The sequence below is a fragment of the Plecotus auritus genome (assembly GCF_963455305.1).
Source record: "Plecotus auritus genome assembly, chromosome: 6".
Taxonomy (NCBI): Eukaryota; Metazoa; Chordata; class Mammalia; order Chiroptera; family Vespertilionidae; genus Plecotus; species Plecotus auritus.
Genome location: NC_137773.1, coordinates 124,420,744 through 124,435,176, shown reverse-complemented (window position 1 = coordinate 124,435,176; position 14,433 = coordinate 124,420,744). Strand labels below are relative to the sequence as shown.

The 14,433-nt window shown below is 46.1% G+C and overlaps 1 protein-coding gene across 22 annotated transcripts in view; it reads right to left on the bottom strand.

Annotated features, from left to right (window-relative positions):
* MAGI1 (membrane associated guanylate kinase, WW and PDZ domain containing 1) overlaps positions 1-14,433 on the bottom strand; it is a 586,630-nt gene that overhangs the window by 163,544 nt on the left and 408,653 nt on the right. The window contains exon 1 of one of the 22 annotated variants that reach the window (XM_080671495.1): positions 8,771-8,814. The exons of the other annotated variants lie outside the window; for them this stretch is intronic. The gene's annotated coding sequence lies outside the window, so the exon portion shown is untranslated. Of the gene's footprint in view, positions 1-8,770; positions 8,815-14,433 lie in introns of those variants that run through there. 22 annotated transcript variants of the gene reach the window in all.

Here is a 14,433-nt window from a genome sequence, read left to right as displayed (position 1 = left end):
AGACAGAGAATGAATTACTGATCTTTTAAATGTAGTCACAATTGTCTCTCTTCCTCTCTTTCCCTTCACCTGCAGGTTGGAACATAAGGATGAAACCAGAGGGCAGAATTACAGGAATCAGGAAAGCCTCAAGACCACCAAATTTTAATGCAATAAAAAATGGCTTAGCTGAGCATGATGCTTCAACTGGGATAAAGTCAATGGGTTACCCTCGCCAGAGTAAAAGGTGAACACCACTCTTTCAGTGTAGCAAAACACCAATCTCTCTCTCTCTCTCTCTCTCTCTCTCTCTCTCTCTCTCTCCCTCTCTCTCTCTCTGTCCCTGCCCTTCCCCTCTCTCATCCAAAAATATGTTAAGCATTTTCTGAAAGAAATAAACATATCCAGAAATCCCCTACAGGTAGATTCATACCAAGTTAGGCTGGGTTTACCTAGAATATTACAAAAGCTCTTTGAAATCTGGAAAATAATACATTATGAGTCAAAAGTAGCACGCTATTGAGCTGAAAAATTAATTACAGTCTCAGAGTAATTCTCTACATCTGCCAAGAGTAGCCAGATGCTGTGTGTCATCTAACTTTCGTAGAGCGAGATTTGAATCAGAACCACAGGGACGTCGAGGGCAGCAGTCAGACCCAGACCACTTTCTCTCCTTTCAATCCTCAATATTTTTCTTTTATGAAACAAGACATGCACACCAACTCCCGTCAGACACAGAAAACTCTTCCCCATGGCACTCCCAGGGGCATCTGAGATGGATATGCCCAGTCTCTAGGGAACAAGCACAACAAGAAACGTTGCCTGTGTCTTTTTAACCTGGATCCGCATTTGTGATCCTGGGCCAAAGCATATGTGCTCAGTAACGGGGTGTAAGGAAACATATGTTAAGTAACTCACTACAGCCCACCTGGGGTCACAAGCAGAGCCTTCCCAGGCCACTCTGAGACATAAAGGAGCTGGCTTCCAGGCACTGCAGCCAACTGCCAGTTAGCATCTGAAGCAAGGCCCCTCCAGTCATCAATGCAAATACGGTTTACATAGCAATGGTTTCTCATGACCTATCACCAGGAGTTTTGACCACAAGGGCTTGTTCCTTCCTAGCCTCCGGAACCTGGGAAGGACTAACTCTAGACTTCTAAGTCTGGGCCAAGGATGTCTCTGAAGGGCTTCAAACAAAGTCTGGATTAGAATATCAGCTCTGCTACTTAGCAGCTGTGTGAACTTAGGACAGTAACTGAACTCTCTCACTCCCCATACACTTAGCTCCATAGAAGAGGCATAGTAATCATCTCGTAAAAGCAGTGGGAATATGAAATTAAATAATATATGGGAAATGCTTGCCATCCAGAATTTAACCGCTCTATGAAAAATCACCACTCTCCATTGCCTATCTCCCCACCGCTTTGCTCTTTTACATCCCAGCATGCAGCACTCTGCGCCTCCCACATTTCCTGGGGTTTACTCTCTGTGTCCAGAAGCTTGGCTGAGCACCCCGCTACACCCAGTGCCCTAGGCCAGTGGTCGGCAAACTCATTAGTCAACAGAGCCAAATATCAACAGTACGACGATTGAAATTTCTTTTGAGAGCCAAATTTTTAAAACTTAAACTTCTTCTAACTCCACTTCTTCAAAATAGACTCACCCAGGCTGTGGTATTTTGTGGAAGAGCCACACTCAAGGGGCCAAAGAGCCGCATGTGGCTCGCGAGCCGCTGTTTGCCGACCACTGCCCTAGGCAGTTCCTGGCAAAGGGAGGCCCTCAGCAAGCATCAGCAGGATGGCTGAGTGAATATAGCTCCAAAAATGCACGGGGTTATAAACTTTTATATTTGGTTTTAGAAAGGAGCTGTATTTCGTTAAAATAATTTTTAATACTGCAGGTTGCTTTGAGTCTGAAACAGGATTCTCATCTACTTAGGCAACAAATATTTACAAAGATGGCTTATTTTACAAAGCTGCCTGCTAGGTGCTGAGTAAGAGGTAATGATCAATCAGATTCTGCCTTAAAGAGGCAGAAGACACAGTTAACTAGGAGACACAGTTCGTACACACTGGGTGCATCGATGCACAGTGCTCCTTCCCTAGGACCTGTCCCTCGCCCTTTTCCACATGGTGACAGCACGTGCAACCATGCTGGTACCCTGTCAGACCAGCCTGTGAGAGCGGGAGGGAGTAATCAGATGCCGGGAGCAGCGGCGAGGCTGGGAGTCCAGAGCGCCCCACGGGGCCACATGCCTGATTCCCAACTGTGGTCAAGTCTCTGGGTGATGGAAGGACCAACATCTTTGTTTGAAAATAATTACACAATGCATATGGAGAACTTTTTATAAGTATCTACATTTATAAGGAAATGTATCCTAAAGAAATAAACAAAATCTAAACATACATGAAAACATGAAGATGTTTACCACAGTAAAGAAGGAAAAGCTGATGATTTTAGAATAATTTCAGAATGTGTGTGAGTGTATCTATGGAGAGAGGGTTATAGAAGTAGACATTGATATAGATGTAAAGGAAACATAGCTGACTGTTCATCATGATTATTCCTGAATTATGGAATTTATGTACACTTTTATTTTAGTCTTGGAATCTTTTTGCACTCTTCAGATTCTCTATAATGCATAATTACTATTTTACAAACAAAATGCTGTGTTTCACTTTAAAATATTACTTAAAGAATTCTGGAAAGTTCTTCTGTTTCTAAACTAAATGCAAATGCTTTAAAGACCACCAGGAGCATACCGAGAGCTGAAGAGTGGACTTATGGCTCATTGCAAGAGGAAGAGTGTACCCTGGGGAAGTTAAGGTATTGCTAAGGGCTTTTATAGGACCTGGGCAGGTGTCCAGTGGCTTCAGGCGATTGGAGGAAGGGTTCAAGGAAGCAGGCTTCCTTCTGCACTGCTCTTAAGAAATGGAGGTAGCCCTGGCTGGTGTGGCTCAGTTGGTTGGGCATCACCCCATGCACCGAAAGGTCGCTGGTTTGATTCCCAGTCAGGGCACATGTCCTGGTTGTAGGCTGGATCCCCAGGAAGGGCCGTGTAGGACGCAGCCAATCAATGTTCCTCTTTCTTTCAAAAATAACAAATAATAATAATAGAAAAAGAAGTGCAGGTAATTCTATGCTTGTGTATTCTAATGAATCATACCTAGAACGTAGGAGGAATGAAGCAATGTTACAACTATAATTGCAAAAACAAAGAAGCGGAAGTCAGTGATATTAGTTAGCAGGGGAGGGTGTTTGGTCATTTTTGTGGTCTAGACAATTCTTATGTTTTTGTCTGTGTTATGACATGATTACGAGTGGTTTTGTCCTGATCCATCACCAAAGCCTAATTGAAAGTAGCAGGCCAGATCCAGAATATCAAGGAATACACGTGCTGCTACAAATGTCGAAGAAAAGGCAGTGTGATCAGTGTTTCCTCTGATAACACACATAATGCAAACCTGATGAGGTTATTTTATGGATTAAGTAATACATGTGAGTGTGACTTAGAAATTATTCACTGCCATAACATGTTAACATGTTGCTAGCGTCTTCACTATCATCGTCTATACCAGCTGTGGGCAAACTACGGCCCGTTCAGCTGTTCTATCCGGCCCATGGAGCCGAAAGAGCAGAGGGTTCTCTTGCTCTCCCCTCCGCTCCTTCACCAGCAGCAGTGTTAACATGGCAACATCGGGAAACACGGCCACAGCTCCTTCTTCTAAGTGGACGGATTTATATCCGCCCATTCAGTAGAAGGAACAACCTCTCAATCTTCCAGAGGCTCCTTGTAATGCCCGCGGACGCGTCCCCCAACATCACCCTGGGAATGCGTAGACACGTTATCGTGGTGATGTAGGGAGACACGCCCCTGGAGAGCACAGTATCAGAGCATTAGCTAAAAAGGAGACCAACAACACTGTTCCCACTGAAGTTGATGTTTTAAAGACCAAAAACCTTTCAACCCAGTCTACATTGCCATCTACATCTACGTCCCGGGCATAATTTGGAAGTTGCACTAAAGAAAATGTTTAATTTACTGTTTACACATTTTGTTCTTTTCTGTTTGTTTTAGTTTTAAATTATTTTATTATATTTAAGTTTAATTTGAAAGGCTTTTGTACCTTTCCTTTGTTAGGCAATTTTATTTTGCCTTTGCCATCTTCAATATAAGGTATGTTATTGTGCTATGATTCCTCCATATTTTGAAGTTTCAAATTATAATAATTAGTGTTTACATTCTTCTTGTTAAAATGTTTGAAATGAATAAAACTATTGAAATAAAATAAAAAAAGACCGTACTCTTTTATGTAATGATGTTTACTTTGAATTAATATTAGTTCACACAAGCACTCCATCCATGCTTTTGTTCCGGCCCTCCGGTCCAGTTTAAGAACCCATTGTGGCCCTGAGTCAAAAAGTTTGCCCACCCCTGGTCTATATTGATCACTTCTAGAACAAGGATCAGCATCTCTTCTTGGAGGGCTGCAATAGACACATGAGCCTTAGTTTTCATTTCCCAAGGTGGTCAAGGATAACAGAAATAAAGACCCAAATCTTAGGAATGGACACATACTAAAAATTCAAATAACAATGTAAAATAGAGTTTCTTCCAAACTCTAATGTCACTCTTTAAAAAGTCATAAGAAAGAAGAAATTGTCACAACTATCTCAAAATACAGTGTCTTAAAAGAAGCTTAAGAATTTAATAAAAACATTGGCAAAGGTGAAGTGGCATAAAATGTCAATGGTTCAGCCAAAACAAACCAAACAAGAGAAAGCAAATACCACATACTATTAACATTTGGGCTCTATAGGATGTTTTTAAAGCAACAAACATTTTTTAAATGTACAGACATAGAATTCGTTTCTTCTTGCACCCTCATGGGCCACCTTGCACTTCGGAGGACCTACACAAGAGGTCAGGATTCTAGAGGCGCTTGTAAAACACTTCTCAAAGACCAGGAAGTACCCACCTTGAAGCGAAAGGTGCTTTACTTTGAGACTCGGCCTTCTTGCTATGAAATTATAAATTCTTAGGTGACTCAAACTCTAGCCACCCATTCACTAAGAAACATCTAAGGAGTTCCTGAGAGGGATTAGGCTCTGTCTAAGGCACAGGGGTGGGGTGGAGGGATTAAAAGGGGGTCCATGAAGAGTGCCAAGGACAACAGGAAGGTGAGCCTCCTGAGCAATCTCACAGGCAGGACAATGCACCACTTAGGTAGGAATTCCATCTAGTAGACCGCCCACCCCCCAATCCATGCTTATCATCCTATCAAAGGGCTGCATGCATTTAAACAAGGCAAACAGACACTTAAATAACCTGTAGTAAAGTAGTAACAAGAAGGGTGTGTTACCTAGAATAAAAATGAAGGACACACACAGGTCCTCTGAAAATTGTTTGGTTTTAATTAGTACACGCACATAGTGGTGTATGTTACAAAAACCAACCACCAACGAACCAGCCAACCAACAACACAACTGCTCTTCCCTCAGGCCTCCAGTCCCTCCCTAGAAATAACCATTGTTTTCTCTGTTCATGCACACACATAAAGGCACTCATTTAAAAACATTTTTGGCAATGAACTAGAGACACTGTTCAATACCTTGCTTTGTCTCACTGAACAATATTCACTCATTTAATTATTTGTGGAGCAACCATTAAGTAGCAAGCACTGTTCCAGGAGGTGCTAACGAGGTGATGAAAGTGGACAAAATTCTTGACCACATGGAGTTGGTACGCCAGCGGTCCCTTCCATGCCATCATACAAACACCTCGTTCTTTCAGTGAGGGCATTGTCACCTCATTGTAAACATATACTACAATTTCTTTAACCAGTCCCGCACGGATGGGCATTTGGGTAGTTTTCTAGTCAACACATCTGTTTTATAAATAATGATCTTACAGTATCCTCTACATTTATAAACAAATTGCTTGGCCAAACAAGCAGCTGTTCAAAACACATTAATCTATGTCAACCATGCATTTTGAAGCGGCTTCATTCAAAGACTTCTTTTCACTTACCAACATCTATAAAACGATACCTGAGAAGAAATTCATTCTAGAATGGTTTAACTGAGTTAAGATTCCAGGTGGTTATTTGTAACAGTTTAGTGAAATAGGTTATAGATTTTAAGAGCCTATGAAGAAAGTAAATGTTATAGGTAAACCATTTTCCCCCTTGCAACTGTTAGATGTGGTGCTAATTCTTCCAGCTGGATTTCAGACAGCTTTAAAATTAGCTGTGAAGTTTCCCTGGCCCTTAGAAAGCAGAGTGATGGCTTTGCCAGGAGAAACAGAGCTCTTACTGAACTCACTAAGCTCTTACAATTTCAAATGTAGATGTTCTGGGGGTGTGCATACACACACTCAGGCACACAGCCCCCAGAACATGAGTGTGGGTATACATGTGTGCAAGCACCTCTTTCAGCTCAGGCGTGCAGAGGTTATATCGTGCCCTGCAGCCCAAGGAGTGATGCAGAGCCATATTAATCCAGATATCACAAAACAAATGCAAACCCAATGCGGGAGCCTTAATGATTCACAAAAACTAATAAGGCCAACAGAAACATTTCTTGAGCACTGTGTGTGCCAGGCCATGTGCTCATTGTTTTAGGTACGTCTTCTCATTTGGTTGCAGAACCACCCACATTACAGATGTGGAAACTGAGTCTTAGGGGAGGTTTAGGTGTTTTGCCGAAGTGAAAGAGTGAAACATAAGAGCAGACATCCTCTGCTTTAAAACCCATAACTGATTATGGCACTGTGCTCTTGCAACTACAAAATACACCTAATAATAACTCTAAAAATTATGTGCCAGGCATTTTATACTCATTATTGTGCAATATACCAGGTAGGATTTATACAGGCTAACTTGCAAATTCTGTAATGTTGGATCAGAGATCCAACCTAAATCTTTTTGACTCTGGAATGTCACTGCCTAGATTCAAGACCCAACACAGTCAAGTGGCTGCTGTGGACACTGGATACACTCACCTGCCTGTGCTTCTCCTGATCTGTTAACTGGGGACTCGATGAATACATGCATGGACCAGAGAGAGCAGGTGTAAAGAGCCAAGAACAGAGTCTGGCCGGTATTTGGACGCTCCACCGGGCTGGCTATGGTGGTTACGTTGCCCACATTCATTCTACAACAGAGTGACTGTGCCTCGCCAGCACAGCCAAGGGTGAACCTGAGGGGGTGGGGTCGGGGTGAAGGATTTAGAAAAGACAAACAAGAGAATGAAAGCTGGGTCTTGGCGGGACTCTGCTTCTCTGATGGAGAGGCAGGGACAGCGCCCACAAGCCAAGTCTTTATTTTATAGGCAGATTCCACGAGGTAAAGTAAGGGCGTGGTCAAGATGTTAACAGTGTTCTAATCGACTCAATTACATGGACCTGAACTCTATCAAGCCCACACCACTCAGACACGTGGTGCCAGGTGTTCGGACCATAGGCTCAAGCTTACAACTATAGCCTCTGGCTATAATTGTGCTGGGAAGGCTTTGCCCTCCAAGCTGGGACTTGCAGGTGACTTTGCCATGAGCGGACTGTGCCCTCTCATTAGTAAGAGGCTTGAACCTGTCCAAACACTGTAGCTGCTCTCCACAAGTGACAATCACACGTTCTCCCCCACATACAAATCGCTGCTGTGCAACTTTTAGGCAGAGCCTGGGGTTGTGACCTCCCACTTGTAGAAAGCCCAACTATGAAGCTTCCTTATAAGAAGGAAATTAAGGATAATGCTCAACTGAGAAGTGACTGGGGTAACCGAGGAATTCCCAAACTCCTAGCTAAGGCTCCCCAAGCCAAGGTCTCCAACGAACCCCCAGTCCAGGCCAGAATTCATGCAACTCACTGATCGGCCGGCTTTGGTCTGGAGGGAGAAATTCTGCTCAAGCCATGATTTTCAAGAGAAGAGCTGCATTTCCTGAGGGGTAGGGGAACCATGGAGCCTGGAGCCCTAGAGTATGTGGGGACACCCCAGGTGAAATGGAGCCCTCAGGAATGGCACAGAGGAAGGACCCCAAGAGGGGAAGAGATGGGGAAGCAGAGGGACAACAAGCCCAGGAGGTCTGGGTGCCCTACCATCCTCTTTCCATGTTGGGACCCGCAGCCCTGGGGTGGGGGCGGGGAGCCGGTTCTAGATGGGGCTCTGCACACAGGGCCTCTTCTTCCCAGAGCCTCCCATCTTCTCCAGCTGAGCCCCATCTATGCAAACAGCACTCTGAAAGACGCTAAAATACAGGCTGGGTGGGGGTGGGGTGGGGTGGGGGAGTAAGCCAACAATTCATTGAGTGGCTGCAGCCAGTCCAGTGGGAACGCGGGAAAGGGAGGCGGCGAGGGAAGGCCCACGGGGCCAACGGAGCGTCCCCGCAACTCCACCCGCAGGAGACCGGCCCCGCATCCCTTCCATCTGCCCCAGTCGCCACCGTCTCAGCTAGGCCGTCCCCACGGCCCCACGCCCGCCGCCCGCGAAGCGCCGGGAACGTGCAGTGTAGCCCGCGCCGCCGCCCCAGCCTTTGGGGGAGCGGTTCCGGGAGGGAAGCGGCCCCCCGCGGGCAGAGGTCGGAGGTGGGGAACTTGAACGTGTGAGCTGTAGGCAAGTGCAGCCCAGCTGCTCTGGCGTGGCTCCTTCCCCCTCCACCCCTCCTTCCTTCCCTGCTGCCCTCTTCCTTCCCTCCATCCTTTCCTCCAGCCTCCCCTCCCGCCTTCCTGGCCCCCGCCCCACCCTCCCCGGCTGTCACTCCCGAGCCCCAGGACAGCACCCACAGCCGCCCTCACCTGCGGGCTGCTCCGCTGGGTCACCACCGGAGCCCAGGCGCGCACCCTGCCGCCGGCCGCATCCCCGCGTCTGAGCAGCCCGCGCAGCTGCTCCTTTTATGGGCCTGCAGGCAGGGGCACTGCCCCGCGTCCCCAGCCCCGCTCGTCTGGCAGGGTGGCAGCAGCTCAATGAGTGCTATTCACCCTCGGGGCCTGCTGGTCCCCTGGGAGCGCGGCCTCCCGCCCGCCCCATCCGCAGGGTCTGGGTGAGGGAGGTGGTGTGTGTGTATGTTACCGGGAGGGGGGTGTAAATAGTGCTTGCAGGGCACCCGGCTGGGGAGGGAGGCCACATGGTTCAGCCCAGAGTAGTCAGGGAAAAATGGGCCCAACCTTGGAAATGGATGCGGGGATGTGGGTCAAACAGGACAGGCATTTTATACATTACTATAATGCAGGAATAAAGATGAGCCTTCCATCCTCACCACCGATATCATCCTATATAATAAAAGCCTAATATGCTAAGTGTCCAGTCGATTGTTCAACCAATCTAAGTGTAATATGCGAAGGATATACTATTGCTGCTCAACTGCTCACTATGACATGCACTGACCACCAGGGGGCAGACAGTCAACCTGTCAACCAGTCGCTATGACGTGCACTGACCACCAGGGGGCAGACACTCTGGTAGGTTAGCTTGCTGCTGGAGTCCCGCTGATCAGGACTGAGTGAGATGGGCCAGACATGCCCTGGAGCCTTCCCAAGGTCCCTCCCCGGCTGGCCAACCTCCAGTGTCCCTCCCTGGCCCTGATCATGCACCGGTGGGGTCCCTTGGCCTGAGGGACCCCCTCCCCCAAGTGCACGAATTTCATGCACCGCACCTCTAGTATTATTTATAACAATTATTAAATAGCACCTGCCGTTTTATTAAGTGATTATTATGAGCCCAAAATACTCTCTACTGTCACAGACCATTTTGAAAGCACCGCACTGGTATTCCTGTCTACCACCCCACTTCCCTTAATACAAATCCAATCTCTTAACTCCCCTGGAAACTTACACTAGCCCCAGTCCATGAAATACAAGCTAACAGCCTTAGCGTCACATTCTAACGCCTTAAAAATCTGCCCTGGCACTAATCTCCAGCCCCAATATGGATGCATCTCACCTCCCACAACCCTAGAAAGGGTAACTATGTGTCTTCCCTTTGAAAGATGAGGTTCAGAGAGGTTAAGTAACTCCCAAAGGTTACTCAGCTTGGAGCAATGTGTCAGGTCAATCCAAGTTCAAAGTCCTGGGTCTTGGTCTCCCCCAAGGAGCATGCCTTTTGAATTTTATAAGATTTTTCATCTCTTCTTTGGCAAGGATAAACACCCCCCAAAACAATAACCCTGGGCACTCTGGGCCATGAAAAAAGCCTCAGAGAGCCACTCGGAACCTGCCACCTCAGACCAGCTCATCCTTTTGCTGCATATAGACTTTTAGTTCTAGTTCCAGGTGGACCATGGCAATAGTGAGTGGGCATTCATGGGAAATAATCTATTTGACTACATTGGCCCCCAGGGTGCTCACATGCTCACATCACTGCCTGGGACAGCAAATCACCTGGGGGGGGGGGGTGGGAGAGAAGCCAAAAAGGAATTGTTTTATATACTTTGTATAATGCTAAAATGATTTCTCCTCGTGAATTATGGAAGCAGGACGATAAAATCCACAAGGTAAGTCTGAAACAGGCCTCCTCTCAAGGGTGTGGAAATGCATTAGCACCAAATGAGTGAGTAATACCACATTCACTCGTGTCTGTTTTTTTTTTAAGCAGCCACAGGGGAAGGATTTGACACGAGGGGGTGCCTAAAGCGAAGCTGGTACAATTTCCCTTGTGTGTAGCTCACCAGAGGGCTAGATAAGCCTGATTCTGATAAGATGCAGAAAAGGAATGTCTAAGTAACTTCAAAAGAGAGGGGTGGGGTTGAGACAGTGAAAGTGATTTTCGATTTTGAATAATTATATTAGGTCGTTCAGTGTGTGGGATGGAGTTTCTGTAGCACAGGGCATCCTGCTGAGAGAGTTCTCAGGCTAAGTGTTAGGTGGCAGAAAGCTTGTAACAGAAGCCCTGAAGCAAGAGGACTGGAGTATAGCCTTCCAGGTGTGTGTAGGTGTGTGTGTGTGTGTGTGTGTGTGTGTGTGTGTGTGTGTGTGTGTTCAGGTGTGTACGTATCCCAGTGTGTGTGTGTCCAGGTGTGTGTGTGTGTGTGTGTTCAGGTGTGTATGTATCCCAGTGTGTGTGTGTGTGTGTGTGTGTGTGTGTGTGTGTGTTCAGGTGTGTATGTATCCCAGTGTGTGTGTGTCCAGGTGTGTGTGTGTGTGTGTGTGTGTGTGTGTGTTCAGGTGTGTATGTATCCCAGTGTGTGTGTGTCCATCCCTTATTTCCCAACATTACCATCTAGCTATACCAAGCCTTATAACTTTCAAGAGCATGCGACAAGAAGAATTAAATGCAGAGGGAAACAGGCCACTTTATAGGACTCTAAGAAATGTGATTTAAAGAAAGAAACATTTGAACCCACATCCAAAAGAAGCTTGGTCTAACACGGGGGCAGGGGGAGAGGGCAGATTATCCTCTGACACAGCAAGCTAAAGTCCCAACCACTGAGATTCTGAGCTATACAACTTTGGTTTCAGTTGCCCTAGTGGTAGATTTTCTTAGAAGCCCTTTCAGTACTGCTGGGAAATGCCACTGGGAACTAGAAAGTGAGGAACAGTGGTGATGTCACCAACCTTTTGTCTCTCTCTACTCATGTATCTTAAAATGGGCTTCTTTTGAGCCATGTTATCCTTTCTTGGGCCCTGATCCTCTGAATTGCTTACTTTGGGAAGGGCCTGTGAGGACTGAAATTTGCATTTGCCTTTATAGAGGGCAGTTTGGCAAATGTAACTCCTGAAGCTTCAACTGGCTCAAGCAGAGATGCACATTATGTCTCAAAAAGGATAATTTGAATTTTTATTTTGTGTCATATGCTAACAGATTTAAGTTTCCGGTTCACAGATGATAAAAGTAAAATTGCTTAGGGAGAGGAAATTTCAGACTTCCTTGTACATCCTTATCCAACTTAGGGCTTTAGCTCATTCTTCCAGTGCAGGAGAAATCTCAGGTAGGTTTGAGTCCCCACCTCAAACATAGTAGCTGTCTTAATACTCAACGGAGAAAGAAGAGAAGAGGCTCTATATTTCACTCAGTTGTATTATCAGCACTTTGTCTCAAACAATAATATTGTGGGGGTTTTCAAGCCCCTCAAAATGGATGGAAAAATTAAGTCTGATTTAATCTCTCCATCAGCCAAACACGGTATGAGGACATTAAGTCAGCCATGTGGAATTTGAGTAGCTAGAGGTGGTTTCTACATTAAAATCAGTTGGCCACCCAGAACTTATTTCTCTGTGGTAGGTATGAGTCTTCTACATTTTGGTGGTTGGTGTTTATTTTTTTAAGTGCAAACATCATGGCCTGAACATCAAAAGCGAATTAATTCATTTTGGCTTTGAATATTTTTTCTTAAAGTATAACATCCTTTCCTCTTTATACATTCAACACATTTTTTTTTTAGCACTTCCTATGTGCTGCATTGTTCTGGGCACTGAGAGTGCCACAGGGAACAGACAAAAGGCCCTTCTTTCATGTAATTATATACCTGTCCCTGAGTAGAATCCTAGCAGCATTACAAATGTACACAGAGTAGACCCACAATTATTAACCCTAATCATAGGGCAATATAACAGGAAGTTCCAGTGAATGAGCCTAGAAAAGTTTTCTTTGGTCTTAGGGCACACTATGCATTTTTTAAAGTTGACTTTCTAACTCATTTTTAATGTGAATAAGTCCACACACTGACAGGGATGTCCAGTGTTTAGTCCTTAATCTTTGGAGTCTAGGAATCCCCAGTCTACCCTGAGCTCTTGTGACCTTGAGCAAGCTACTCAATTCCTCTAATCTCCACTTTCCTTATTTGTATTTATTAACTAGAGGCCCGGTGCATGAAAATTTGTGCACTCGGGGGGGGGGGGGTCCTCTCAACCCATCCTGTGCCCTCTTGCAGCCCACTCCCCAGGGGATTGGGCCTAAGCTGGCAGTCAGACAACCCTCTGGCAGCCCAGGAGCCCACAGGGGATATCTGACTGATGCCTTAGGCCCGCTCCCCATGGAGTGGGCCTAAGCTGCAATCGGACATCCTTAGCACTGCCTTAGCACTGCCGAGGAGGCAGGAGAGGCTCCTTCTACCACCCTTGCGCTCGCAGCCATCAGCCCGGCTGTGGCTGAGCGGCACTCCCCCTGTGGGAGAGCACTGACCACCAGGGGGCAGCTCCTGTGTTGAGCATCTGCCCCCTGGTGGTCAACACGCATCATAGCGACCGGTCGTTCCGCCCTTAGGGTCAATTTGCATATTACCCTTTTATTATATAGGAAGGATAAGGATGGAGATAATATGAATACTTAACTTTAGTAATGTAAAATTAAATGAGATAATACAGGCAAATCATTTGGCCTAGATCAGCGTTTCTCAACTTTTTTTTCACTATAAATCCCACCAATAAGCCTTTTAAATTTATTTTCCCTAGTCACTGCCTCCCTCCAGTGAAACTGTAATGCTACCGATGTCCTGCATGTCTGTTTAGGTATTAAGATCTATCTGCACTTACACATAAAAAGAGTAAGATTCTTTCACCCCTCCCCACAGAAACAGTCACACGCACTCCCCCCGACCCCGCTGAGGGTAATCTCCCTCCCACTGAGACGCCCTGGCCTGAAGCCTGCCCATAGTGCTTGCTAAGTCTTAGCAAACACAATAGTCATAATGAGAAAAGTAAAACAAGTAAAAGACCCTATGTCCGCAGACTGAAAAAGGGCGTGAAGACTGGTGAAAAGCTGACCTGAAGCACAGCAGCTCAAACACCAGGAAGCCAGAGCCTGAATCCAACAGCACAGCAGGGAGCACCTGGAGGCTGGGCTGGAGCCCCGTGGAGGGGACCTTCTTGCTGCTGGGAGGTGCTGGACACGGAGGGGCCACAGTGTAACGGTCAGCTCAGGCTCCCACTCCTTGTCCATGCAAAGGAGGAGGGGCACAGCAGCGCGCTCTGGGACAGATGTGCCTGCACCCCGTTCTCCTGGCAGGAAGGGTCCTCCTTCCATCTCTGTCCGGCCAGTCCCCTTCCAACAAGCCCACCCAAAGTGCCCCTTCCTTCACGAAGTCTTCCAGCACAAAGTCTGTGCGGCCCTCCGTCATCAGATAACCCCAAATGGAAGGATATTTTACAAAATAACTGACTACAGCTCTTCCTCAAAAGTGTCAAGGTCGTGAAAGACAAGAAGAGACTGAGGAAGGGTCCCAGATTGCAGGAGACATGACCACCAAGGCAATGTGGGACCCTGGACTGGGTCCTGAAACGAAGAAGGACACGAGTGGAAAAAACAGTGAAATGGAAGCAGTCCTTAGCTTACAGTGTTGTGCCAATGTTAAGTTTTCTGGTTCTGATGGTTATGGTTATGTAAGATGTTAATATCTGGGGAAACTGGATAGAGGATATATGGGAACTCCCCATACTATTTTTGCAACTTATCTCCAAGTCTAAGTGATTTCTAAACAAAAAAATAAATTAAAAAATATGGTGATTTGCTCATTCTTTCTTTCAAC